General features: G+C 43.5%; 1 protein-coding gene and 1 long non-coding RNA gene across 2 annotated transcripts in view; both read right to left on the bottom strand.

Annotated features, from left to right (window-relative positions):
* The window catches only part of LOC124605857 (rho guanine nucleotide exchange factor 26-like), a 188642-nt gene extending 184769 nt beyond the window's left edge, over positions 1-3873 (bottom strand). Inside the window, 1 exon segment of the mRNA XM_047137792.1 lies at positions 3764-3873. The gene's annotated coding sequence lies outside the window, so the exon portion shown is untranslated.
* A 151-nt stretch (positions 3874-4024) lies between these two features.
* Positions 4025-26853, bottom strand: part of LOC124607379 — a 392833-nt gene continuing 370004 nt past the window's right edge. Inside the window, exon 4 of the long non-coding RNA XR_006978822.1 lies at positions 4025-4141. This is a non-coding gene — a long non-coding RNA (uncharacterized LOC124607379). The remainder of the gene's footprint in view (positions 4142-26853) is intronic.

Genomic DNA, 26853 nt, shown 5'->3' with positions numbered 1-26853 from the left:
CACCTACGCAAAGCATAGATATCCAAAAAGTGAACGTTATTCTCCGTTCCCCACGTCATATTTCAGTTTGTCCACACTCTACGAACACACACAACCTCAAAACTCATGCAACTAGTGTCGCCAAAGTTGGAACACGCCGAAAGTGTTTAGTTTCAACGACGAGTTGCGCAAGCGCAGTGGCTGGTAGCGCAGTTGCCTGCAACCTAGTGTCGTCGTGTAAACTAGGCTTTACACTGTAATTACCACAAAACGAAAGAACAACTCATTTCCGTCTCGTGGGGCTAGTCTCAGTATACAAGGCGTTAAGAAAAATATATTCCATATTTTGATATACGGTAGAACGGGTCAAAACAACAAAAAAAAGACCCTGTAAATATGGGTTGTAAAATACAGCTCTTAAGCCTATCTCTATTATTGCGAATTCTTTGCTGTTACGAACGTCCCACAGAATGCAGTAAACAAATGAGAGCACATTCTGTTACTGCGAAACAACACTTGTGAGGAATCTCTACAAGGAGCCGGCCATTTCCCATGTGGAATAACAGACTTCCATTATGCTGGTAAGTGCATTCTGTAGGTCGTTCATAATAGCAAAGTCACAGCAGCAAAGATGAAATGCTCATGGCTCTTAAGGTATGCATTTTATAGCCCATGTTTAGGTGGACATTTTTGTATTGTTTTGGTCGTTATTAGCACCTCTCAAAATATGGATTTTGTTTTACAGCCTGTGTAAAGCACCGCGGTACACACGCCACAACTGCTACGGCATAACGTGCATCAAGTTGGGAAAGGGGGCTGAAGGTACGGTGATTGTAGCTACTCACCTTTTCCATGCGGCAGAAAACTGGGCACTTCTGTGCAGGGAGAGAGAGAGAGACGCTGCGGAAGCGTACGACCACAACACACTACGACAGCGAGCGAAAGTTTCAGAACATCGACAACGCACGACGGTTTTTCGCGGGACAGATCGCAAGTGTACATTTCAAAAAATCTTAACGCGGGCACAAATATAATCGATATCGGTCGTTTGTAATGTGCAAGTCAGAGTGTGAGAATAAACATAGTTAGTGATACGTCGCCGCCACAGCTGTGGCGCGTACTTACAGCCTGCTTGCAGCAGCGCAGGGTTAGCCTGCGCGGGCGTCATTGCGGCGGTAGTTCACTTCTGGATGGCGGATGCAGAATAAACTATGCGCGGCCTCCCACTTCCGCGATTCCCCTGCAGCCAAAGCGGGAGAAGACGCGGCCGACTTCTGTCTCGGCTGCAGTGCTGCCATCTACACGGACGTCACACACTCACACTGACCTTCCGTCATATAACGTCTAGTTCAGATAAGGCGAAATTGGTTTTCCCTACTGACGCTAAAGCGAACACCACGATCGAGCAGTCATCCGCGGCGTTTTAACTGTAACGCATTCTGTGAAAGCCACGGTGGGAAAACAGCGAAAACTCCTTTTATTGTGCTACCAGCTTCCAGCTGGAAGATTGCCATAAGGCCCTGGACAATGCTGAAACGAAACAGATTTCATTCTAACATTAAAGTAAACAAAACCGGCACTATACATTATGCTAATTCACTGGCTGTACTTGCACGAAACATCGCCTTGGCACGCTGTCCTTGTCTGGAAGGAAGATCGGTTTGGACACCACGCAGCTTTACTAGGTGTATGCATTGATGAGGGGTTGAACTGGAAAAAACACACTGAGGATCTGCTGAAACGTTTGAGTTCAGCTACTTACGCTATTAGGGTCATTGCAAATTTTGGTGATATACATCTCAATAAATTAGCTTACCACGCCTATTTTCATTCTCTGCTTTCGTATGGCATCATATTCTGGGGTAACTCATCATTGAGTAAAAGAGTGTTCATTGCACAAAAGCGTGTGATCAGAATAATTGCTAGAGCTCATCCAAGATCATCCTGCAGACACTTACTTAAAGAGCTAGAGATCTTCACTGTAGCCTCACAATATGTATATTCACTTATGAAATTTGTTATTAACAATCCGAATGAATTCAAAAGTAATAGCAGTGTACATGGCTACAACACTGCACCAATATGTCCGCCTTTTCAGGGGTGCAGTGGGTCCCACCTTCCTCCTGATGGATGATAACACACGGCACCACGGAGCTACCATCGTGGAGGAGTATCTTGAAACATAAGATATCAGGCGAATGGAGTGGCCTGCCTGTTCTCCGGACCTAAAGCCCATCGAGCACGTCTGCGACGCTCTCGGTCGACGTATCGCTGCACGTCTTCAAACCCCTACGACAATTCATGAGCTCCGACAGGCACTGGTGCAAGAAAAATAGGCTATATCCCAGCAGCTGCTCGGCCACCTGATCCAGAGTATACCAACCCGTTGTGCGGCCTGTGTACGTGTGCATGGTGATCATATCCCATATTGATGTCGGGGTACATGCGCAGGAAACAGTGGCGTTTTGTAGCACATGTGTTTCGGGACGGTTTTCTCAACTTATCACCAATACCGTGGACTTAACAGATCAGTGTCTTGTGTGTGCCTATGTGCCTATGCCGTTAGTGCCAGTTTTGAGTACATTCTGCAATTATGAGCATGAGTGTATAAGAGGTCCTATGTCATTGATAAGAGAAACCATCGTGGACGCTATGAAAATAATGGGAACTTTATTAAGTGGAAAGGAACAGGCACGGCACAGGAGAGACGCACTGCATATGAGAAACGAGGAGGAGAGCGAACTAGCGCTACGGTTAGCACACCAGAGGCAAAAATTTTACACGTTTGCGGCCGTGGTCACTGCTGGGGCGACAACACGCTGTGAGCAACGGTAATGGTTACCGCCAGCTCACTTAGCCCAAAAGAAGGAAATGCTAACCCAGGTGGGGAGGAGGTTCGCGAAGCTGTGGAAAGACTTCGGCCATTAAAAGTACCTTCAATGGAAACGGGGGAATCAATATAGCCACGGGAAACTCCTAAGAGCCCCTGAAAAAAAGGGTATATAAATGTCAGCTGGAGACACTAGTAGATAAAATGAACATGAGACAGTTGGCGAGTGGTTCGCGCGGTCGTTACCAGGGAGCAGCTAATTCGTCGGGAACCGTCACCGTAAAGTGAAAGTTCAATGGTGCTGCAGTAAACCACGAGAAGGCTCTGTAGAGCTTGTCTCTAGAAGTAGCAAATAGTAGTAGTATTTCTGCACGTCAGAATGTACAGAGGAGCAAGTGGCGCATTACACTCGTCTCCCGCCGGCCGGTGTGGCCGTGCGGTTCTAAGCGCGTCAGTTTGGAACCGCGTGACCGCTACGGTCGCAGGTTCGAATCCTGCCTCGGGCATGGATGTGTGTGATGTCCTTAGGTTAGTTAGGTTTAAGCAGTTCTAAGTTCCAGGGGACTGATGACCTCAGTAAAGTCAAGTCCCATAGTGCTCAGAGCCATTTGAACCACTCTCGTCTCCTAGTGGTTAGTCGCGTGAGTCGCAACGAGGAATAATTTGTAGTTTTCTCCGTACAGAAGGGAACGAGTGCTGACTCCCATTCGTCTCTTATCTTTATTCGAGTATTTGTTGGTATCATTGAAACTAGTCTGAAGCAAAGCATAGAAGAAGGTAGTACTTAGGAACCGGAGGTTGCTAGAGTGGTAGAGTGTAATTGTTGATGGAAAAAAAGCCACTGCAAGACACTTCTTCGAGTAAGGCTTAATTGTAGTCTTGTGCAATAGTCTTAACTTAGTAGCGACTGCGTACGGTATGCAACTAACCGCCTAGAAGCGACACACTACGCACCTGCCACCAGCTTCTGCTTCTGTTTCTCCTTCTGCTTCTGCGGCTGCTGTTGCTGTTGCTCGAAGATCCGGACGGCCGCCTTGACGGAGCTGCTGGGGGGCGGCCCGGGGGCGGCCGCAGCGGGGGTGGCAGCGGGGGCGGCAGCTGGAGAGGAGGCAGCGGCCGAGGCGGAAGGCACCCCCGGCGGCGGCCCCACCGCTGCCGCCCCCGCCCCCGCCCCCGCCCCCGCGGACAGCGCGTTGAACTTGGCGGACAGCGCCGCCACACCGGGGGCGATGGCGCGCTCCCGCTCCCGCCTCCGGGGGCAGAAGCGGGGGGCGGCCACCGGCACCGGCACAGCCGCCTCCACCGCCGTAGAGCCAGACTTCATGCCGCGTCCTGCAACAGACAGGCAAACCATTCTCACTTCCGTGCCTCTACTCGAATGCAACACCATTTCTCTACTGCTAACTGCGAACTATTTTGTTGCGACCGGCGATCAACAGCTAGTAGAAACCATTCCTAGGTCACAATCTGTGATGGCACTAACAAATGTCTCCTCTGTCTTATCGCATTTTTAAATTCTTCACAAGACAACAACAAGTTATTTTTAAATGCAAACATTTTACATTAGGCTTTACCGTAACTACTATTGACATCAAATGAAGCGACAAGTTTACTGTTACCAGTCACGTTTTATTTATCTCCACAACGTGTTTCAAAGGTTTATTAAACCCCCATCAAGGTCGATTTACATTTGTTAGTATGAGATGCGTCTGTATAGCGTTACTATGTTTTTGGATGAACTTGTGGCACTGTCTCCAGTAGCCGGCCGGAGTGGCCGAGCGGTTCTAGGCGCTTCAGTCTGCGACGGTCGCAGGTTCGAATCCTGCCTCGGGAATGGATGTGTGTGATGTCCTTAGGTTAGTTACGTTTAAGTAGTTCTAAATTCTAGGGGACTGATGACCTCAGATGTTGAGTCCCATAGTGCTCAGAGCCATTTGAAACATTTGTCTTCAGCAGTGACAAGTTCCTTCATTTTAGTAACACATCACATGTATAGTGTCATATTTTGTAAACAATGGAGGTATAAACGTTTGAAATGGCTCTGAGCACTATGCGACTTAACTTCTGAGGTCATCAGTCGCCTGGAACTTGAACTAATTAAACCTAACTAACCTAAGGACATCACACACATCCATGCCCGGGACAGGATTCGAACCTGCGACCGTAGCGGTCGCTCGGTTCCAGACTGAAGCGCCTAGAACCGGACGGCCACTCTGGCCGGCGTATAAACCTTTGAAACGTGTCGTGTAGATAAATAGACAGTGAAAGTTAGCAGTAAACTTGTTGTTTCATTTAACACGTTATTTGTATTTCAATCTCAAATTATTCGTTATTGTAAAAAAGTATTTACTATTCCTTGTCAAATGTTTCAGATAAAAGCAAAACAAACTACAAAAATGGAGGACAAACGAGAGTCGTAATATGTACGACCTGTTTTAAAATGTCAGTTAACAGGTATCCAAATTTGCAATAAGCAGATGCATTTCCTGCCTCTCCTTCGCCGAGCAAAAGCCCTCCGAACAAAATGTTAGTTACAACCTTAAACCAGCACACTGACCGCTTCTGAGCGCTCTAGAAGGTGTGAAACTCGTACCGACCGCTCCTCTCAGCCTCCGCAGCTGACTTAAGGGGTGCGTGGACACCACCTGCTCAGAAGCATCTAGAACACCTGCTAGTAGGCCTGTGTCTCCGGCCGATGTCGGCCGTTGAGGAATCCACCGACACCGGAGCCACTGCGACCGCACGCAACGGGCGCGGTGCCTTCGCGAGGTTTCTCCACGGCCGCGCTCTCAGTGGACCTGGCAGCGCCTCGCGCCACCACTTTGCTACTGCACCTTCCTGCCGCCCGTCAGCTGCCAGCCTTAAGCCGTCGGCACACGGACTGTACATCCGAGCGTTGAGCGTGCCGAGTTTCTGACGTTATAGTGTGGAATACGAGGCCTACGAGAAAGACAGGCCGCGGCGCGTACGTCACGAAAGTAGTCCTGCGCTCGCTCGTTCGCTCAAAGCACACACAAACTACGTATCTACACCTGTTGACTCGTAACTAGGCGTGTCCGTACAAACGAAAACTGAATCTTCTTCTGGAATCCGCTATTATGAAATCTTACTGTTATTAGTCCTATAATGATGGGAAGTCCATGGGCCTACTTATAATTTTTTACGGCTGTTTTGACGTACAATAAAATAAAATCATGCTAAAATGATTATTAGTTGCATAAGGCACCACTTCCAGCATGTAATGAGTATTGTTAAGCAGAAGATACTAAATGCAGTAAACAATCCGTTATACGATTTATATCGAGTACTGACCTGAAATTAAATTTTGCTGTAGTACTGTTAATCAGTAAGACTTCATAATAGTAGATTCCAGTGCAAGATGCAATTCTCGTTAGCTCTTACACGCCCAGCTGCCAGTTAACAGTTTTAGAAGCGCATTTTGTCTGCTGAGCTGAGCGAGCGAGTTCCGGGCTACCTTCGTGACGTACGCGCCGCGGCCTGTGTTTCTCGTCGGCCTCGGTGGAATAGCACGTTCGGGAGTCTTCCCGAACGTGCAGAGCAATATCTAGCATGTCAGATATTCTGAGAGTGAGTCTGAACGTTGACCAATCAGATAGCACAACGCCACCTACGTCACATGCACGCCATCTCCCTTCAGCATTGAGCTCTGAGGCGCCATATTGGCATTCAGTTCAAGCCTATACTTCTACATGCCGTTTCTGAGCACCTGTAAATTGAGAACCACTCGGAAACCCGTTGTTAACTGCGTGATTCGTTGCAATAAACTAATGAGAGACATCATATTCGTGGCAAAGGAATTATTATAACTTGCGTATTATGAGAGTATGTCATTTGAATGTAGCGACACACTGGGGATCCACCAAAAACACATTGTTCTTGGTACAATTTGTTATAATTAAATTTCAGTTAGTAACATAGCTACGATTAAAAGCATTTAGCAAGTGCCAAGATCTTAGAATCGGCCACAAACGAGTTGTTATCAGTTTAGCGTAGTGAGTAGCGTTGATAAAACATGACCAGGAAGGAGATCTGATGATGATGATTCGCGTCCCGCGAAATCTAAATTTTTTTTTTTCCTAACATTCGGGTATATAATAGGTCTGACCCTTTATTATTAGTTTAATGTAAGTATATACTAGAATATTTGATGTTATGTAAATATATGGTTACCTTTTTCTGAGGAGTGAGTTTGGTCGATTGGCTTAATCTACAGGACAGCTTGCGCTACTTGTATAAAGATATTTTGTTCATTTTTCTTTTGAGTTTCGTAATTTACATGTTGTAAAGATTCTGCTACTGAGCAGGAACAGTGATCAAGTAAGAATGACCTTAGGGTTTTACTAAAATGTGGGAAAGATAAAATAGTGTTTATCTTATGTGGAGAACTATTACAAATTTGTGTCACACTGTTTGTAATGGAACTTTTACAAGCCTGTATCCTTACTGATTGGACTGGTACTTTCCTTTTTGTCTTGAAACATATTGAAGTTTTTAATTGTGTATATTACATATAGAACAACGTGACTGGGATATGAACAATAGAGGAAATGTGTGTTTTAATAGAGCTAACGTTGGGATTTTACGCGCGCCTGTTGAGGAAACAGTGTGATTTACGAACTAGAAACATCCGACAACAGCCGCTGGAGTGCGTTGCGATCGCATATACCACGTTGGGGCCCACGTACCGTATGCGTAAGTCGCATCGTTCCTGAGCGTTCAGCAGCACGTTGACTCAGCATGCTCAACGTTAACTTTCGACAGCACGATCCGTGTGCCGACTTTACCCTCCCTACTCCTCGCCACTCGGTCTGTGTGAGCAGCTGCCAGGCATCGTCGTGGACCGACATTTCAGTTGCTTTCGAGTTGTGTGGGCACCGTCCTGAGAAGCTGTACTTCATGTTATTAAGCGACCAGTTGTTGTTGCAAAGCGGCTCTTACTGTCTGCTACATCACGCGGCCACATTAGGACTCCGGTATATCGCGGAAGGCCTGTGCTGGAAGTCACACACAGCCGCGAGTCTTCAAGGGGCCAAACAACGCGTGGACACAGGCTGACTTGAAGGCCGTCCGAAGAGTGGCGGTTTGGACCCTTTTCATACTGTGCGGGGCGGACAGTGCAGCGACGGCCGAATGAGACGTTATGCGTGGAGGCCGCGGTCGGTTCTGCGACGTTTCGGGGTTGTTTTGTCTATACAGTGATTCAGGCCACCCTGAAACGTTAACCAGGATGTTCATTCCAACTTTCTGGCCGGCCGACTGTTACCATTTCTTTCATACCCTGGTGATAACTGTTCAACACAGACTCTGTGATATTCGCTATTTTTAACTTCATTAAAACAGCAAATACGATCTTTCTGTACCAATGGAGGAAACCTGCAAAATTGGTTGTTTTGTAAACTAAAACTCTATCGGCGAAGGAACTAAGCACGAATGCTGTGTGAAGATGCACACTAAAGTGCGACGTGCATAATAAAAATAACTGTTCACTGTATATTAGTGGTAGTGTTGTACTGCAAGTGTAAAAAGAAGTCAAGGCTACGACAACAGGTGCAGCGCAAAGTTCAGTGTTGTTCTAAGTGCAGCGACAGCTAAAACATTCGTCGTCACTTACCTGTGAGCCTCATGGGAGGCAGTTGACAGAGAAGTATGGAGGCAGCTTCAGTGTCCGGCTCCTCCGATGGAAAACGCGCGCGAGGTGTTTGTATCGATGCACTCGTGTGATACGAAGTTCACAAAAAAAAAAAAAAAAAAAAAAAAAGGAGCACTCGACGACCAGCAGCTCTGTTACAACCTGAGCGCGAACGGATACTGAGTGTTGGAGCTCACGCAACACTGTGCAGCCGCTGTGAGTGGCTGACGTGTGGGTGACGAAACAATCCAAACTTTAAACTGCTAACCGCCATGACTTCCATCGTACATACTGGAGGAAAGACATTTGTACACTTGTGTGACTACATCTTCATACGTAAATTAAGCAATTTTCTTGAGTTGAAGTTAAGATGAGTAAGAAGTAGATTGTTAGATTACTCAGACCTTAAAGCCATTAATACCGGCACTCCTGAACACTGCTAAAATGAATTATAATCCTGTCTCTTGATGGACAAAGAAAATGAATGTGCACTATAGGAAGACCCTAAACTCCAGGCCAGTCCCGATCCTTAACAAATGTACCCAATAGGTTGTAAGTTATACTAATAATTTTCCTCTTCTTCTGTTTCATATTGTAAATAAAAACCCGAGAAGCCACTTGAATTCCTGGCACCACAGTGGAAAGGACAGATGTACTGCATGATGAACGCCGTAGACAGCTAACACAGAAAGTGAAAGCATCACGAAGTGTAGTGCTACATTATTAAACTGCAATTGAACCACAATGAGTCAACAGATGCTCGAACATTGTCCACTCTAGTGAAAATAAGCACTCACTGTACTCATGTATTAGTTGTTAAGCTCAAGAGAAAGTAATTTCTGAATTCTATCCCATGAAGAGCGAAATGAACGTTCACTTATTGTTATAAGCAAATATGAACCAAACTTAAATATGCACATAAATGTTAATCTTGGTATTATGGAATGAAATGACTGATGAACAAATAATGAAAAACTTTATTTTGAAGAGTGATAAATATCTGATATATGTTTATAAATGTAATTTCAATTTATGTACATAGTACGCCAGTAACATTATGTAAAAAAAAAAATCACGAATATCTCATGAGGACATGAGGATCGAGGTAATCCTTCGGCATTCCCTCTCTCCTCATGGGAGGCAATGTGATATTCGCTATTTTTGACTTAATTAAAACAGCAAATACGAGTAGTTAATACTTTCAGCCAGAAGACAAATACTTGTTTGTAAATAATGATTAATGTATAATGAGGCGTCGCATGGCGACGGTGGAATTTTCTAAATAATGTAATTTGTCGTCTTTGGGCGGCAATATATACAGAAAAATACGGATAGATATGCGATCCTTCACTATTTTGTTCGCTGGAGAACAAATGAAGCCTTGAGCGCTAAAAAGACTTGTACTGTTTTTCTCAAGTAAGACGGACGCAGATCTGTGGCAGTCTGATCTAATTTTTTACTAAATGTATAAAAACGTGTGATGTCTAAGTTTGAGTGAAGTGTGATGAACTGTTATAACTTACCGTGACGACGCACGAGCGACTCAAAGAAGACAATGGCCATATAAAAGAGCGCTCAGTGGACATGATACGGACATAAAAAACTACCGTCATTGTAGTACTAAGCTTAAGGTACGATATATGTTTTAGTTTATAATAAATATTTGTTCTGGGAATACTGAATCATTTAGCAGTGCTCATTCCTATCATCTCCTCAGTATTATTTTCATTTTAATTATGCATTTTGATAAGATTACAGACACGGAGATCAGCAGCCCAATGTGCGTGTTACATTGATAAAAAGAAAACTGTTTTATCGTCTTTTTGCATCAGCTTTAATATTGAATTTCCCTTTTGTGTGATGTTACAGTTGTTTTTGCGCCCTTAAGAACTTTCTGGTCCCTTATGAAATTGTTTTGTCATAACAATACCTTCACAACCGGGTATGATCGTATCTACGATCATGAAGTAATTAGAAAGACGATAATGCGATTTCTTAATCAATAGCACGCTAGTTGTGACTGCCTCAACCCACGCGAAACTGCAAGTGAAAACTATTCACATCTCATAATGCAATATTTTATGACAATGGTCAATCCACGATTTTTACGCCAATTGTGGTTGATAAAACAGTAAGCTAAATCTCAGTTTCCAACTTTCCATTGAATAACAACATCACTTTTATTTTGTAACATCATAACTCGCGTCTTCGAGATGACAGCAGCCGTCTCCACAAGGCACCGAACGAAGCCTTAGGTGCCCTGCCGCACCTCGGCCGGTCCGCTAAATCACCCCATCTCAGTCCCTCGGGAAATGCCCGCGACTGTTTGGAACAGAGGGTGAAACGTACCAGTCAACATACGCGCGGTCTGGCAGCTGTACAGGACCCAGCGATCAACGAGCGGCTCCAGCTGGGTGTGGCGTGTATGGAGACATCTCTGGACATATTTCCTCTCTGAACGTCGGGGTGAGAGGGCGGTGCTTCACGGCGTTAGCGTCACGTCATCTGGGAGAGGAGGGGTGGGAGTGGGTGCCACTAATTACTTTTATCTGGTCCGCTTACTAGCACCTAAACAGAAGACGACGCTCTTTTTTTTTTTTTTAAGCTGTGAAATGGCCCCCGTTAGACATTGTAAGTTTTCGACTGGTTTGTGTGGGGGAAGAGACCAAACAGCGAGTCATCGGTCTTATCGGATTAGCGAAGAACCGTGAAGGAAATCGGCCGTGCCCTTTCAAAGGGACCATCCCGGCATTTGCCTGGAGAGATTTAGGGAAATCACGGAAAACCTAAATCAGGATGGCCGGACGCGGGATTGAACCGTCGTCCTCCCGAATGCGAGTCCACTGTACTAACCACTGCGCCACCTCGCTTGGTTTGCAATTTTTTTCACTTTTTATATTACAAATATTCTTGTTATTTATTATGGATAGTTCTTCTCTCCAGAAATCATCGTTAGAATTACCGTATGAAAATACAATCAACTTCCAGAGAATTTACCATAACTCTGATGTGTTATGAAGCGGAACAGACACTGAAGTATGTCTACTGCAATCCTCCTGCATATACATACATACATACATACGTACATAAATACATAAATACTTGTTCCACAGATCATGAATACGACATTTCGTAATGATGTGGAACGTTTCACTTTAACACAAGTTTTCTTTACACAAACTAATCAATTTATTTTTTACAGTTACTACTTCACATCTAAAAATTCATCTATTCAGTAGAAGGAGTTGTCATTCAGAAATTCTTTTAATTTGTTTTTAATCTGTCAGACTTTTAATGCCATTTGGCAAATGACCAAAGATTTTTGTGGCATCATAATTCACCCCTTTCTGTACCAAATTCAGATTTAACCCAGAATAGTGAAGAGGGTCGTTTCTTCTCGTTTTGTAGCTATGCACTTCGCTGTTATTTTTGAAATGGGATGGATTTTAATAACAAGTTTGATAAGAGAATATATGTATTGCAAAGGTACTGTGAATATCCCGAGTTGCTCAAATAAATGTCTGCAAGGTGATCTTCGGTGGGCTCCAGCTATTATTCTGATTACACGCTGTCGTGCAATGAATACTTTTTCTCTTATGATAAATTACCCCAAAATATGACGCCTTGTGAAAGCAGTGATTAAAATAGGCATAGTAGCTGACACGGCTTGTAGCGCGCGTACACTTAAATTAAAGCACTTCGGTTTCGTGATCAATAGAGGACAACGAAGTCGCGTCATTGTCTATGCGTTTGACAGGACCCTCAGCCTGTCTCTCACTCATTTCATGAAACTGAACCACGCAGTCGCAAAATAATACGTCATTATGTTGTTTTGTATATAAAATACAGGTCCATTAACAGTAATTTTTATCATTTTATCGAAGGTTTGAAAATTAAAAGTTGGCGTAGAATAACGGACATTGATTGAAAATCCATTATACAGGGTGATTCACGAAGACGTGCAAATATTTTAGTATGTTATTATACAAGTAAAACTAAAAAAAAGTTCGTATAAAACCAGGTCCGCAAATGTTTAGTTACGGCGCTACGGCAAATAAAAGATTTAGCCTGAAATTTAGCCACCGAGATCGCCCGATTTAACACCCGGCACGGTAGCTCATGAACATCAACAAAAGCAAAACGAGGATAGTGGAATGTAGTCGCATTAAGTCGGGTGATGCTGAGGGAATTAGATTAGGAAATGAGACACTTACAGAAGTAAAGGAGTTTCGCTATTTGTGGAGCAAAATAACTGATGATGGTCTAAGTAGAGAGGATATAAAATGCAGACTGGCAATGGCAAGGAAAGCGTTTCTGAGGAAGAAAAATTTGTTAACATCGAATATATATTTAAGTGTCAGGAAGTCATTTCTGAAAGTATTTGTATGGAGTGTAGCCATGTATGGAAGTGAAACATGGACGATAAATAGTTCGGACAGGAGGAGAATAGAAGCTTTCGAAATGTGGTGCCACAGAAGAATGCTGAAGATTAGATGGGTAGATTACATAACTAATGAGGAGGTATTGAATAGAATTGGGGAGAAGAGGAGTTTGTGGCACAACTTGACGAGAAGAAGGGACCAGTTGGTAGGACATGTTCTGAGGCATCAAGGGATCACAAATCTAGCATTGGAGGGCAGCGTGGAGGGTAAAAATCGTAGAGGGAGATTGGTTCAAATGGCTCTGAGTACTATGGGACTCAACTGCTAAGGTCATTAGTCCCCTAGAACTTAGAACTAGTTAAACCTAACTAACCTAAGGACATCACAAACATCCATGCCCGAAGCAGGATTCGAACCTGCGACCGTAGCGGTCTGGCGGTTCCAGACTGCAGCGCCTTTAACCGCACGGCCACTTCGGCCGGCGTAGAGGGAGACCACGAGATGAACACACTAAGCAGTTTCAGAAGGATGTAGGTTGCAGTAGGTACTGGGAGATGAAGAAACTTGCACAGGATAGGGTAGCATGGAGAGCTGCATCAAACCAGTCTCAGGATTGAAGACCACAACAAACAAACAAAACAACGGTAGCTCAGTGTGTTCCGACAGAGGGTTAGCTGCCCTCTGCAATAAGAAAAGAAAAAAAGAAAACTGAGCGAACGGATCAACGATGAACTTTAACAGTTGTCATGGGACGTCCGCTGCGAACATACACAACGAACAATTACGAACAACATGAGATCAGGAAAAAAAAAAAAAGCCACCACTGGATTTTTGTGTATAGGGATGGATGAAAGACATAGTTTGTGAGGACAAAGTCAATACACGAGAGACATTACATGATCGCATTATGAATGCAATACATGAAATTAAGAACAACCCTGTGAAACTGAAAAGTGCAACAAAATCTGTTCATACACGCGCATACATTGAACTCGTTCGAGTCATTTTTGAACATTTATTGTGAAATTGTATGTACACTGTTCAACTTCCTTAACACTGGGCTTTGTTTTTTCCGGTTTAACGTGACTACGAGTGTGCTATGGTATTAATAGAAGCAGATTATCTGACACGTTCATACAGTTTTAGTTAACGCTATAACATCATTTTTCCAAAATTAAATTCTGTACAACTTCTGTTGAAAATTTTGTGCAATTGTCTGGAATTTAAAAAACAAACTGGGCCAAGTAGTTAATTAACTAAAATTTTTACAAAATTACATCTTTGTTTCTCTGAATGTTCTGGAAAACTACTGCAGATACACGTACGGGACACGTTTTATTAGATTCACTAGATCAATACCAGCCAAGCAAATTGAAATCGTGCTTTACTTTAACCTCGTACAGTTTTGCTATGGCTTAATATTAGCGAAGTTGCTAAATTTCGGGCAAAATCTTTTATTAGCCGTAACTAAACATTTGCGGACCTATGTTTATATGAACTTTTTTCTTTAGTTTTACTTATAGAATGCCGGCCAGTGTGCGTTTCTAGGCGTTTCAGTCTGGAACCGCGCGACCGCTACGGTCACAGGTTCGAATCCTGCCTCGGTCATGGATGTGTGCGACGTCCTTAGGTTAGTTAGGTTTAAGTAGTTTTAAGTTCTAGGGGACTGATGAGCTTAGATGTTAAGTCCCACAGTGCTCAGAGCCATTTGAACCATTTTGTGAACTTATAGAATAACGTATTAAAATTTTTGCATATCCTCCTCATTCACACTGTATATACAACAAATATTTACATATTTAGTTAAATAAGTAAAAATAATAAAAAGTGCCGTGTACGAGAGGCTTCCATTAAGTAAGTTTCACTATTTTATATATAAAAAAACATTATACTCACTTTATCATGTTCAAATAATTTTATTGACCTCGTACAATGCTTCTGATAGTTTTCCACATAGTTGCCATGATTTTTTTAAGCATTTTTGGTAACGTGACAAGTTTCTCCAAACCAGCGCTGTATAAACTCGGGTGCTTTACTCGTAACCACCTGCTCACTGTTGATGTGACTTACCTCCAATACGACCTTTGAGTTGGAGGAACATGTGAAAACACTTGGGCCAATATCTGGCGAATATGGACGATGCGGGAACACTTCCCAGTCGAATCTTCCGAGTTCCGCCTGGTCATTCGAACTGCGGCGGGCAGAGTGTTATCACCAAGGAAGTGAACTTGGTGAGACAGAAGTCCGGGACGCTTTCTTTTGACGGTAGCTCGCAGTTTCCTCAAGACGAGCACAAGGCTCGACCTGGTACAACACTGGTTCGGAAAAACTTTTATCACGTTACCAAAAATTCTTGAAAAACATGGCGACTATGTAAAGAAGTAACAGACGCATTGTACAATATCAATAAAATCACTTGAGCACGATAAAACGTGCGTAAAGTTTTTTTTATAAAATACGGAAAGCTGCTTATTGGATCTCCCTTGTACTTTAAAAAACAGTGACAACAAAATTTGGCCCTAAAGAAAAATGAATTGTCTGAACCCACAACACATATTCAGTTTCACTGGCAATTATAAATACAGTAAAAGTAGAAGAAAAGGGAACAGGGCGACACGAAGGACGCATATTAAATAGTACGCAAGATTTCTGAATTTTTATTTTAATTTTTCGCCTCTATATTTGAATATCGTTCCCGAAGAGAACCAAAAGCGGTTATAATAAATAAAAAGAACCTCTGTGGTCCAGACATTGGCAAAATGCTACGGAACATGATGCAATGAAGCCCCAAGAACCTTCCAAGACCGTTTCACTACGATTTGTGTTGAGCTAATGGAAGCCATCACAACGCGATCTTGTAGCTGACGCACGGCAACCGCGAGGTATCCTGTGCTCATTGGTACACAAATGACATGAAAGCAATGTCCGTAAAGTGACGTAAAACGTTAGGATTGTTTTGTCTGTCAAAAGGCACAAATCGTCTCTAGTACTGTATTGTAGTTATTGCACTGCACTGAACAGAAGGTAGTAATAATTGCATGTAATGGAAATAAATGATCTGTCATTCAATGCGATTCACTTGAAAAATATTGTTTTGAAAATCTGTTCTCTTCTATGAAGAAATTTGTAATTTTACAAAACGGAGATTAATCTGAGGAATGTGACACGACGGAAAACGGAATATGCATGAAACGTTTTAAAATTTTAATGTTGTGTTCAGAAGAGGATGCATCGAAAAATTTGGGTGGAAACGCGATGACAAACCTGTTGACTACCTAGATATGACCTTTTTTTTTTTTTTTTTTACTTAAAATATAAGTCTTTCCAACGTGTCTTCTACTTTCGGCATCACGAACTAATTCGTAAATTGATTATTAGGTTGGTGTATAAGTTCGTTGCATTTTTGTTTTGCATGTTGGTATTCCGGTGGCTATGCGTTTATTTTCGCCTGTCATTTTTATTTGTAGTTCACTGTAGCTATTTGAGTTTATATTTTGTCATTTGGAGATAGTGAGTGGAGCAGTGGACGCTAGAAAATGGAGTGCCAAGTGGCGAAATCGGAACATTTCCGACGAATTCTTCTGTTTGAGTTCAACAGAGAACTAACAGGAGCGGAAGCAGTCAGAAACGTTTGTGGCGTGTGTACAGATAAAGCCACTGAACACAGAACGGCAAGAAAATGATTTTCTCTTTCTGAGGAGGATCGTTTTGACAATACCAGGTGTAGAACTATCAAGCCGGAATTTGGTTGCAATAATTAAACGTCTGTTGTTTGAAACTGATAAACTATATTTTATTCAAATATTGATTTTCCGACGCTTTCTACCAGATCAAAAAAATGGTTCAAATGGCTCTGAGCACTATGGGAGTTAACTTCTGAGGTCATCAGTCACCTAGAACTTAGAACTAATTAAACCTAACTAACCTAAGGACATCACACACATCCATGCCCGAGGCAGGATTCGAACCTGCGACCGTAGCGGTCGCTCGGTTCCAGACTGCAGCGCCTAGAACCGCATGGCCTCCTCGCCCGGCCTACCAAATCATTTATGCAGCTTCATGCAAATATTGAATGTCTCGCCGTACTGCTGTAAGTTTTTCTGTCGCTTCATTCTACATGGCTGAACATCATTAAATATTGACGGCCGCGCGGGGTAGCCGAAAGGTCTGAGGCGCGGTCCGCGCGGCTCCCCCCGTCATAAGTTCGAGTCCTCTCTCGGTTATGGACGTGTGTGTTGTCCTTAGCGTAAGTTCCTTTAAGTTAGATTAAATAGTGTGTAAGCCGAGGGCCCTTAAGACCTTACCACAAATTTCCAAATACTGAAGACAGATCTTTAGCGATAAGCTGCAAATTAGATTTTTCATAGTAGTCTTTTTTAGGCTTCTTTAGAATGAAGCTGTTTTACTCGTAACTAGTATGGCTTACGTAACTGTGAACGATTATGTAGATAAATATAAGCCTGGTACAGTGGTGGCTTTAAAAAAAGTGTATAAACGTTGTGTCCTGTGACTTGGCATCATGTAATGTCCAGCCAATAATGTCTCGTACAATTATTGTAGAATGAAGAACTTCTCACAGCTAAACTGAAGAATTTTATGGCGCTAACAGCAGAAGAAAAGTTTGCATATTTTTATTGTCACACAATTCGTAGTACACTGCTCGTTAGTCTTTTTCTCGTTCGCTATGCGACAGACTAGCCCACGAATGAAGCAACGGTACCTGACAGAATAGTTATACCAAACCATATACTGGTCTCTCTTAATGTTTACATGGACATAACAAAATTTTCCAAAGTCGTCAGTCTCAAGAGTAGCGTGATGGATAATTTTGGTGAGTCTGGAAAAAAAAATCTTTCGTACTTCCAATGGTTTCCGAGATACATTCAGTATCACTTTGGTACTTTTTCTTGAATATCGCACACACCCCAGCCAAAACGTGTCTGAGTACAATATTAAATTAAATTTCGTAGAAAGAAGTCATACTTCTTTTTTCTCTAGCGTTAATAGTTTAAGCAAAAAAAAACGCGAGAATACTGAAAATCTTGCAATGCGAGCAGGCGCTGCAGCTTAGGTAGCTTTTGTAGGCCAATTTCAGGTGGTTTCCCGAATCGATTTACTACAAATGCCCCATATCAAATTGTTCGTCTTAACTTCCTCTACTCTAGTGTAATAGGTTGTAAACAATGACGATGGTTGAATAATACAGATAATAAATAACTATACACATTAAATCTGTTTCATCTCGGATACCATTCGTAATAGGGCATATGCCCATATGAAATTTTTTATTCAGAATCACTAATATTATCACCGCTCAAAGCATATACCTTTCCTCCTGACTTATCCTGTATTTATATTCCTTCTTGCCACTTTTTGCGATGCGTTCATATAACGTGGAAGACCACCAAGATTTCTATGTTTGAGTGACTCAGAATAAAGTAAAGTAAAATGTTTTGTACTGATCCGCAGCACATCATATGGTTGTCGGAATGATACGTCAGATATACACTGAACAGAGGCAGGAGAAGATTTTTCGAAGTTTAGTGGCTATTATCTTTAACGAAGAATAGCCAACATGAAAATCATCAGTCATCTCCGTGTCTCCAAAACGAGACAAATGGGACTCCTTTTTCGTGGTCGGTTCTCGATATTTCCCTCGGCCTGGCCGCTCCTCCACGGCAAACTGTTACATCTCCTCCCACACTTTAATATTTATCGCGCTATAGGAATCGCCCTTGATTCAGTCTGTAATCAAACAGTAGATTGGAAGCGCTGCTTTGATGCCGCTCGGCTGATCCACGCCCACGCCCGATCACTGCCGGTACCGCGTTCCAGTCGCAGTCTAGTGATCACGTCGTGCGGTTGGCCACACTCTGGGAGGCAAGTCCTCCAGCTGCGACCGACGAAAGACAACTAAGCCAGTCTTAAACGTCACATCTCACGTCGCGCTGGAAAGGTGCCACCACGTCCGGCGCAGACCTTGGCTGCTTCAAGGGTTTTTTTTTTTTTTTTTTTTAAAAAAATAATAAAACAGCTTAGCAGACTATAGCTGAGGGTGTCAGCCGGCGGCTCGAGACGCGTTGTGGTTGCTCGCGGATAGGAGGGAGGGAGGGAGTGATGATTGGAGGGGGTAGGGGGACGCAGCTGTGAACGACAGAGGGCAGCAGACTTCCCGGAACACAGGCCGCCGCGTATCTGGCTGCGCGTCCTGTCGATAACACTGTGTGTGTGTGTGTGTGTGTGTGTGTGTGTGTGTGTGTGCGCGCGCGCACTTCTCCCTGTGGACCCGGGAAATGTGCAGCAGCAGCTGTATACAGCACACGCATCTACGTCTCTAGAGCAACGTGTGCTGGACGGTCGATTTCTGGTCCTACCGTTATGCTTCAAGGAGCGGAACGCTCAACTGCTTCTCGACTTCCATTCCACCTCCCCCTGCTTCTGTAACTCGCACTAATGCGTACTACGTCGAGAGGGAGCAGTGAGGAATTAGGAGGGATGGGGAGGGCGGTCTCCCCACGCAGCGTCTTCCCAGACCCGGTGTATCTGCTGTATCCTCGGGCAGAGTGAATGGGCTGTGTGCTAGTGGAATCAAACGCTGCTTCGTATGTAGCGTTTGGTGTATTCGCGGATTTCGCCAGGTTTTCCAAGTGCGTGTCTGACAACTTTTAATACTTCTAGTTCTGAATGGCGGTCAAATTTTAAAGTTTTTCTGCAGTTACCCCCAATCTGAACTTTTATTAATCTGTAACTGGTGGTTCAAATTTTTTGGAAATTTGTGGTAAGATCTTATGGGACCAAATTGCTGAGGTCATCGGTCCCTAAGCTTACACACTACTTCATGCCCGAGGGAGGACTCGAACCTCCGACGGGTAGGGGAGAGGTGACAAGTCGCCTTAGACACCGGGCAGCCAACTGGTGGTTCAGTCAGAACTTTTAATTATTCATTGAACAGTCGCTACTTATGCTTCGTTTGTCGAACAGTGAGTCACTTGCGGCGTCATTGCTCAGGAACCTTGAAATTTTACTGTCTGTTATCTATACTGCACAGGGGCTCACTAATCGGTCTACAGACTTTGTTTTGTGCAATATCGGTACACCACTTTGCTGTTAATACAGATTCAGCCTCACAATAGGCACCAGTGAACAGTGTTTATGGACTTTCCTGAAAAACTTTCTAATAGAAGAATCAATTCGTATCAGCTACAGTAATTTATAATACCTGGCCTGTTCACTATAACTTACTTGTGCACTTAGGAAACTGGGTGCAGCTGAATGATAATTGAAGTCGAAGCAGCAAGTGCAACCAATCCCAAACAGCGTTGGTTGCATTTCAGTTCAAAGCACGTTCCTCGGGACACTTATTTGTTAACAATGTAGTAGGGCCGCGACGATCTCCAACTCCTCGAAATTTGTATATTTTGTTACCCTGTACACGTCAGACGAATGAAAATTACAACTACTAACGGAAGTTACGACACTGCGCAAGAAATGCCAGACGACCTGGACAAAGCACTTCGATATAGTAAAAAAGGGAAGTAACGAGAGGATAAATGTGTTTCAGTAGAGATGATTAAAGTTGGAAAAAAATTCATGCAAACTGAAATTGAAATTTTGTTTATAGAATGTCTGGAGAAGTAATCAAATCCCAAAAACTGTAACAAAGCAGTAATAACTCCACTGCACAAGAAAAGAAAAAGACAAGGGAAAAAAACGAATTGTGATTATCATCCTCCTCTCCACAAGATACGAAGTATTAACCAAATATTACCATCACTTACAAATGCATTCCCTTTTGAAAAGGCAATGAAACGTTTGTAATTCATGACCTGATTCATACACTGGAAAAATGAATATCATAAACGCTTTCGATGGTATTCATAGGGTTTGTGAAAGTTTATGACTGAATTTAAGGAAAATACCTCTTAACAGTCCTACTGCGTTATTTCCCTGAAGAACATACACACGAATGTTGCTGCTTCGATTATACTTCGTCATGATAGTGGGAAATTCAAACCCGAAAGTGAAGTCATGTAATGAGATCCAGTACAACGGAAATTGTTCTCAGCCGTCCTGGCGGTAGTTTCCCGATCCTTAAGCTGAGAAAGCAAGTCACAGAAAGTGAATGTTGCTCTGCAGCTGATAATACGTGCAGCGACCATAACTCACTAGCAGTGCAATACAAACTACAACAGTAAATTACGCATTGAAACCAAAACCTGAGAACTGAGCAACAGACAAATTAAAAATTTTAAGCGATGGGGGGAATTACAATAATGATGTAAAATTATAACTGGAAGACAATGTAGGCACACAAGAAACCTCTTCTGGGAAAATCTATGAGACAGTAATAACTGCAGCAAACGACACAATAAGTCTCTCACAAAAGAAGGAAAGAAACTTTGGGTAAAGGAGCGAACAACAGCAATAAAAGTACTAAGAAGGAAGTGAAAAGGGGAAGATGAATCAGAATACAATAAAGTAAGAAACTTACTTAACACGGAAGCAAAAAAGTTACAGAAAAATGTGTGAATTAAAAAAAAACGAGTTAAAAGGAACATAACTAGATAAGAAAGCATTTTGGAAAACGAAAAGATGACAGCAATTCAATCTGCTCCAAGAAAGGAAGAATACTTATGGAAAATGGGCAAGTAACTTACAGCTGGAAACAATATATGAAAATGTTTTATTGCGAACCAGAACAGTTATATGAAGATGGTATCTGTTCATCGGTGACCTTGCAGCGCTCTAGAATGAAATGATGATTAAATCAAGACCCTGCGCTGTCGACAGGCATTGATATACCTCACCGGGGACAGTTGAAAATGTGTGCCCCGACCGGGACTCGAACCAGGGATCTCCTGCTTACATGGCAGACGCTCTATCCATCTGAGCCACTGAGGACACAGAGGATAGTGCGACTGCAGGGACTTATCCCTTGCATGCCCCCCGTGAGACCCACATTGCCAACTTAATGTCCACACATTACATTCGTAGTGCCCCTGCCCATTACACTCATTACTCGCGGCAGACAATTTTACCGAGTCCCGTAAGAGTTCGGGCAATACGTGTGCATCCGCACAGGAGGAGGAGGTCAATGGCCGGTTAGCCTTAACTGCATGAAGATGGTGTACGTTCTTTCGGACATCTATTCCACGTCTACATAGAACAGGCAATAAACGAGTGCTAACATGGCTGTGCAGGAATCAGTATAAATGGAAGAGACACTTGTTTAACCCTGCAGCTGACGGAGCTCTCCTAGCTCCGGATGAAATTATGTCCAAAGAATCTTAAAAGTTATGGATACATGAAAAGGGATGAGTAAAAAAATGGAAATTAACTCAAAAAACGGACAGAAACCCGCGTGTGATCTGCGGAACCAGAAGAAATAAACATCAAAATTATTGGAAAGAAAATAAAGCGAAACAAGGAAGATCACACAAACACTTAGAAAGTAAGATAACAGAAGACTGAAATAGAGAAGACGATATGAAACAAAAAGAGTAGCAAAAGCAACGTTCGTGAACAGAAGAAAAATGCTTTGTACAAAGGTAATAAATACTGAAGTGAGAAAGGTGGTTAAGAGCCACAGTTAGAGCATAACACTGTATGACTGTGAAACATGGACCTCAGGCAAAAGTGGAATGAAATGTTTTTGAAACACTTTAGGTATGGTGCTGGAGGCATGTTAAAGTGGACTGATAAACCTACCAATCAGTCAGTCTTGCAAAGAAATGCCGAAGAAATAGAGCGGAGAAGGAATAAGTGGATTGCTTACTTAATACGATACAACCATTCGTATGTGTTGTAGAACGGCACGGCGAAACCGCCTTCCAGCAATGTAACTGTCCATGCCGCAAGGCCAGGATCGTGCTACAGTGATTTCAAGGGGATGCCAGTGAACTCACATTGATGTCAGGGCGTCCAAATTCGCCTGATCTGACCCGACAGAAAACTTGCGGTGTACTATCGGGTGCCAGTTTCGAGCCTTTAGACCACCGGCCATTACTTCACTGGAATTGTGTGACTCGTCCGTAGACAACAGGTAGCACATACCTCCGGAATTTGGCGAATCCACGTCATGAAGAATCGCTCCAGCACTCCGATGAAAAAGGGTCCTAACACGCGATTAAGTTGGTGTACGGAATGTTTCGCCTCATGACTGTAAACATTGGGGTGACGAAAGTCATGGGATAGCGATATGCAAATATACAGATGGCGGTAGTATCGCAAACACAAGGTATAAAAGGGAAATTTATCGGCGGAACTGTCATTTGTAGTTTTCCGATGTGATCAAGGCCGCGCGAGGGAATTCACGGAGTTGAACGCCAAATGATAAGTAGACGTATGAGACATTCCATTTCGGAAATCGTTGGGGAATTCAATATTCCGAGATGCACAGTGTCAAGAGTGTGCAGATAATGCCAGATTTCGGGCATTACCTCTCACCACCGATGATGCACTGGCCGACGACCTTCACTAAACGACCGAGAGCAACAGCGTTTGAGTAGTTGTCAGTGCTAACAGACAAGCAAAACTACGTGAAATAATCGCAAAATGAGTTTAGGACGTACGACGAACGTATTCGTTAAGACAGGCGACGGAGTTGGCATAAATTGGTTAGGGCAGTAGATGGCCGACGCGAGTGCCTTTGCTAACACCACATCGCCTGCAGCGTCTCTCCTTGCCTCTTTACAGTGTGGGCTGGACCCCAGGCGATTGGAAAACCGTGGCTTGGTGAGTCCCGATTTCAGTTGGCAAGAGATGATGGTAGGGTTCCAGCGTGGCACAAACCCACCGAAGCCATGGACCGTGGTTGTCAACAAGGTACCGTGCAAGCTGCTAGTGGCTTCATACTGTGGGCTGTGTTTACATGAATAGACTGGATCCTCTGGTGCCGCTGAACGAACTGAAACCATTTGCAGCGGTTCATGGACTTCATGTTGCCAATGACAATGAGCAATGTCACCGGGCCACAGTTGCTCGCGACTGGTTTGAACAACATTCTGGTCAGTTCGGGAAATGATTTGGCCACCCAGATTGTCCGACATGAATTCCATCGAACATTTATGGGACGTAATCGAGAGGTCAGTTCGTCCACAAAAATCCTGCAAGAGCAACACTTTCGCAATTATGGACGGCTACAGATGCAGCGTGGTTCGATATTTCTGCAGGGGACTTGCAACTACTAGTTGAGTCAATACCACTTCGAGCTACTGCACTGCGCCCCGCAAAAGGAGGTCCGATACATTTGTCACCTCGGTGTACATGCCAAGTGGTTTCAGACAACGGTTGAAAACGTCAGGACTTCTATACACTGAAGAGCCAAAGAAACTGGTGCACCTGCCTTATCGTGTAGGACCTCGCGAGTACGCAGAAGTGCTGTAACACGACGTGACATGGACACGACTAATGTCTGAACTAGTGCTGGAGGGAACTGACACCATGAATCCAGTAGGGCTGCCCATTAATCCGTGACAGTACGAGGGGGTGGAGATCTCTTCTGAATAGCACGTTGCAATCCATCCCAGATATGCTCAATAATTTTAATGTCTGGAGAATTTTGTGGAAAGGGGAAGTGTTTAAACTCAGAAAAATGTTCCTGGTGCTATTCTGTAGCAATTCTCGACGTATGGGGTGTCGCATTTCCCATGCTGGAATTGCCCAAGTCCGTCGGAATGCACAATGGTCATGAATGGATGCAGGTGATCAGACAGGATGCTTACGAACGTCTCACCTGTCTCAGATTCGTATCTAGAGGTATCAGCAGTCCCACATCACTCCAACTGCACACGCCCCACACCGTTACACAGCCTCCACCAGCTTGAACAATCCCCTGCTGACATGCAGAGTCCATCGATTCATGAGGTTGGCTCCATACCGTACATGTCCATCTGCTCGATACAATTTGAAACGAGAGTCATCCGACCAGGCAACAGGATTCCAGTCATCAACTGTCCAATGTCTGTGTCGACGGGCCCAGGCGAGGCGGAAAGCTTTGTATCGTGCATTCATCAAGGGTACTCGAGTGGGCCTACTGTAAGTAGGTTGTTTAGGTTTTTATGTTGGTAACGCCACGTAGTGCTCCATATGAAAATTCCTAACTGCGCTGTGTGCAGTCTGTGGTTGGTTAGACTCATTGTTGGAATATTTGCTAGTGTAGCGCTGGGCAGTTGGAGGTGAGCCGCCAGCAGTGGTGGATGTGGGGGAGCGGGGGGGAGATGCTAGAGTTTTGAGCGGACGATCTGGACGTGTGTCCATCAGAAAAAGGAAATTTGTTTAACTGGATGTCTTGAACTGATATATATATATTATGACTTTTGAACACTATTAAGCTAAATACATTGTTTGTTCTCTATCAAAATCTTTCATTTGCTAACTATGTCTATCAGTAGTTAGTGCCTTCAGTAAAAAAAAATGGTTCAAATGGCTCTGAGCACTATGAGACTTAACAGCTATGGTCATCAGTCCCCTAGAACTTAGAACTACTTAAACCTAACTAACCTAAGAACATCACACAACACCCAGTCATCACGAGTGCCTTCAGTAGTTAGTGCCTTCAGTAGTTAGAACCTTTTATTTAGCTGGCAGTATTGGCGCTCGCTGTATTACAGTAGTTCGAGTAACAAAGATTTTTGTGAGGTGAGTGATTCATGAAAGGTATAGGTTATTGTTAGTCAGGGCCATTCTTTTGTAGGGATTATTGAAAGTGAGATTGCGTTGCGCTAAAAATATTGTGTGTCAGTTTAGTGATGATCAGAATCAGTAAAGAGAGAACTGTGAGTACGTTCAGTTTTGCTCAGCTGTTTGAAAATCAAATAACGTAAAACTTTTTCCAGAACTGTCATTCTTTACAGACAAAGGGGAAGTTTCACTACGACTCCGAAAGCCCATATCGATGATATTTCGTTGAACGCTCCGCATGCTGACACTTTTTGATGGGTCAGCACTGAAATCTGCAGCAGTTTGCGGAAGGATTGCATTTCTGTAACGTTGAACGATTCTCTTCAGTCGTCGTTGGTCTCGTTCTCGCAGGATCTTTTTCCGGCAGCGGTGATATTGGAGATTTGATGTTTTACCGGATTCCTGACAGTCACGCTGCACATCTGAAATGGTCATAAGGGAAAATCCCCACGTCATCGCTACCTCGGAGATGCTGTGTCCCATCGCTCGTGCGTCGACAATAACACCACTTTCAAACTCTCTTAAATCTTGATAACCTGCCGTTGTAGCAGCAATAAGCAATCTAACAACTGCGCCAGACACAGTCTTACATCGGCGTTGCCGACCGCAGCGCCGTATTCCGCCACTTTACATATCTCTGTATTTGAATACGCATGCCTATACCAGTTTCTTTGCCGATTTAGTGTAATATGTTTATTGCTCGTGTACAAAATGGGGCACAATGAAGTAGCCTCTTCGCAGACTGTGATTCAAATTGTTTGAAAACAGTGGGGCGTCTCCTGATAATGGCAATGCCGGCTAAGCCTTGGCAGACCGGAGCACCAATGCAATGAAAAAACTGAAGCCGTTCGTTTAAAAGGGTTTTGTCCAAGCAAGCTTCAGTGAGCAATAAATATCGGCGTCTTATCTGCGGTTAAGGAATTCTTATTATCTAATCTGTGCGAGGAAACAAACTGTGCTCTCCTCTTCCTTCTTCTCTTTCTCATCCAGGAAACGCACGAAGGAACAGAAAGCCGAAGACCTCGGGTTCAATGAATGACGTTAATGCTAGAGAGACCTCACCAACCATATGGAAACGCAGCCTTAGCTAAAAAAGAACATTAAAAAAACTGCGCCAGCTCTAATGTGTGAAAATGACATCGAGATTCTAACTGTCGAGGTCAGATCCTGCATGACAACTTCCTTCTACAAACCAACACATGGAGATTTCGTCTTTGTGGAGCAAAAACATTTGCCGTCTCGCACCTTAAAATTTGTTATTGGAGATTTTAATTGCCACAGTACGGCCTGAGGGTACTCTGAAACCAATTGAAATAGTGAGAGACTATGAC

This window comes from Schistocerca americana, chromosome 3, assembly GCF_021461395.2.
Source record: "Schistocerca americana isolate TAMUIC-IGC-003095 chromosome 3, iqSchAmer2.1, whole genome shotgun sequence".
Taxonomy (NCBI): Eukaryota; Metazoa; Arthropoda; class Insecta; order Orthoptera; family Acrididae; genus Schistocerca; species Schistocerca americana.
The sequence above is the reverse complement of the archived record's forward strand: the minus strand, read 5'-3'. Positions and strand labels throughout refer to the sequence as shown.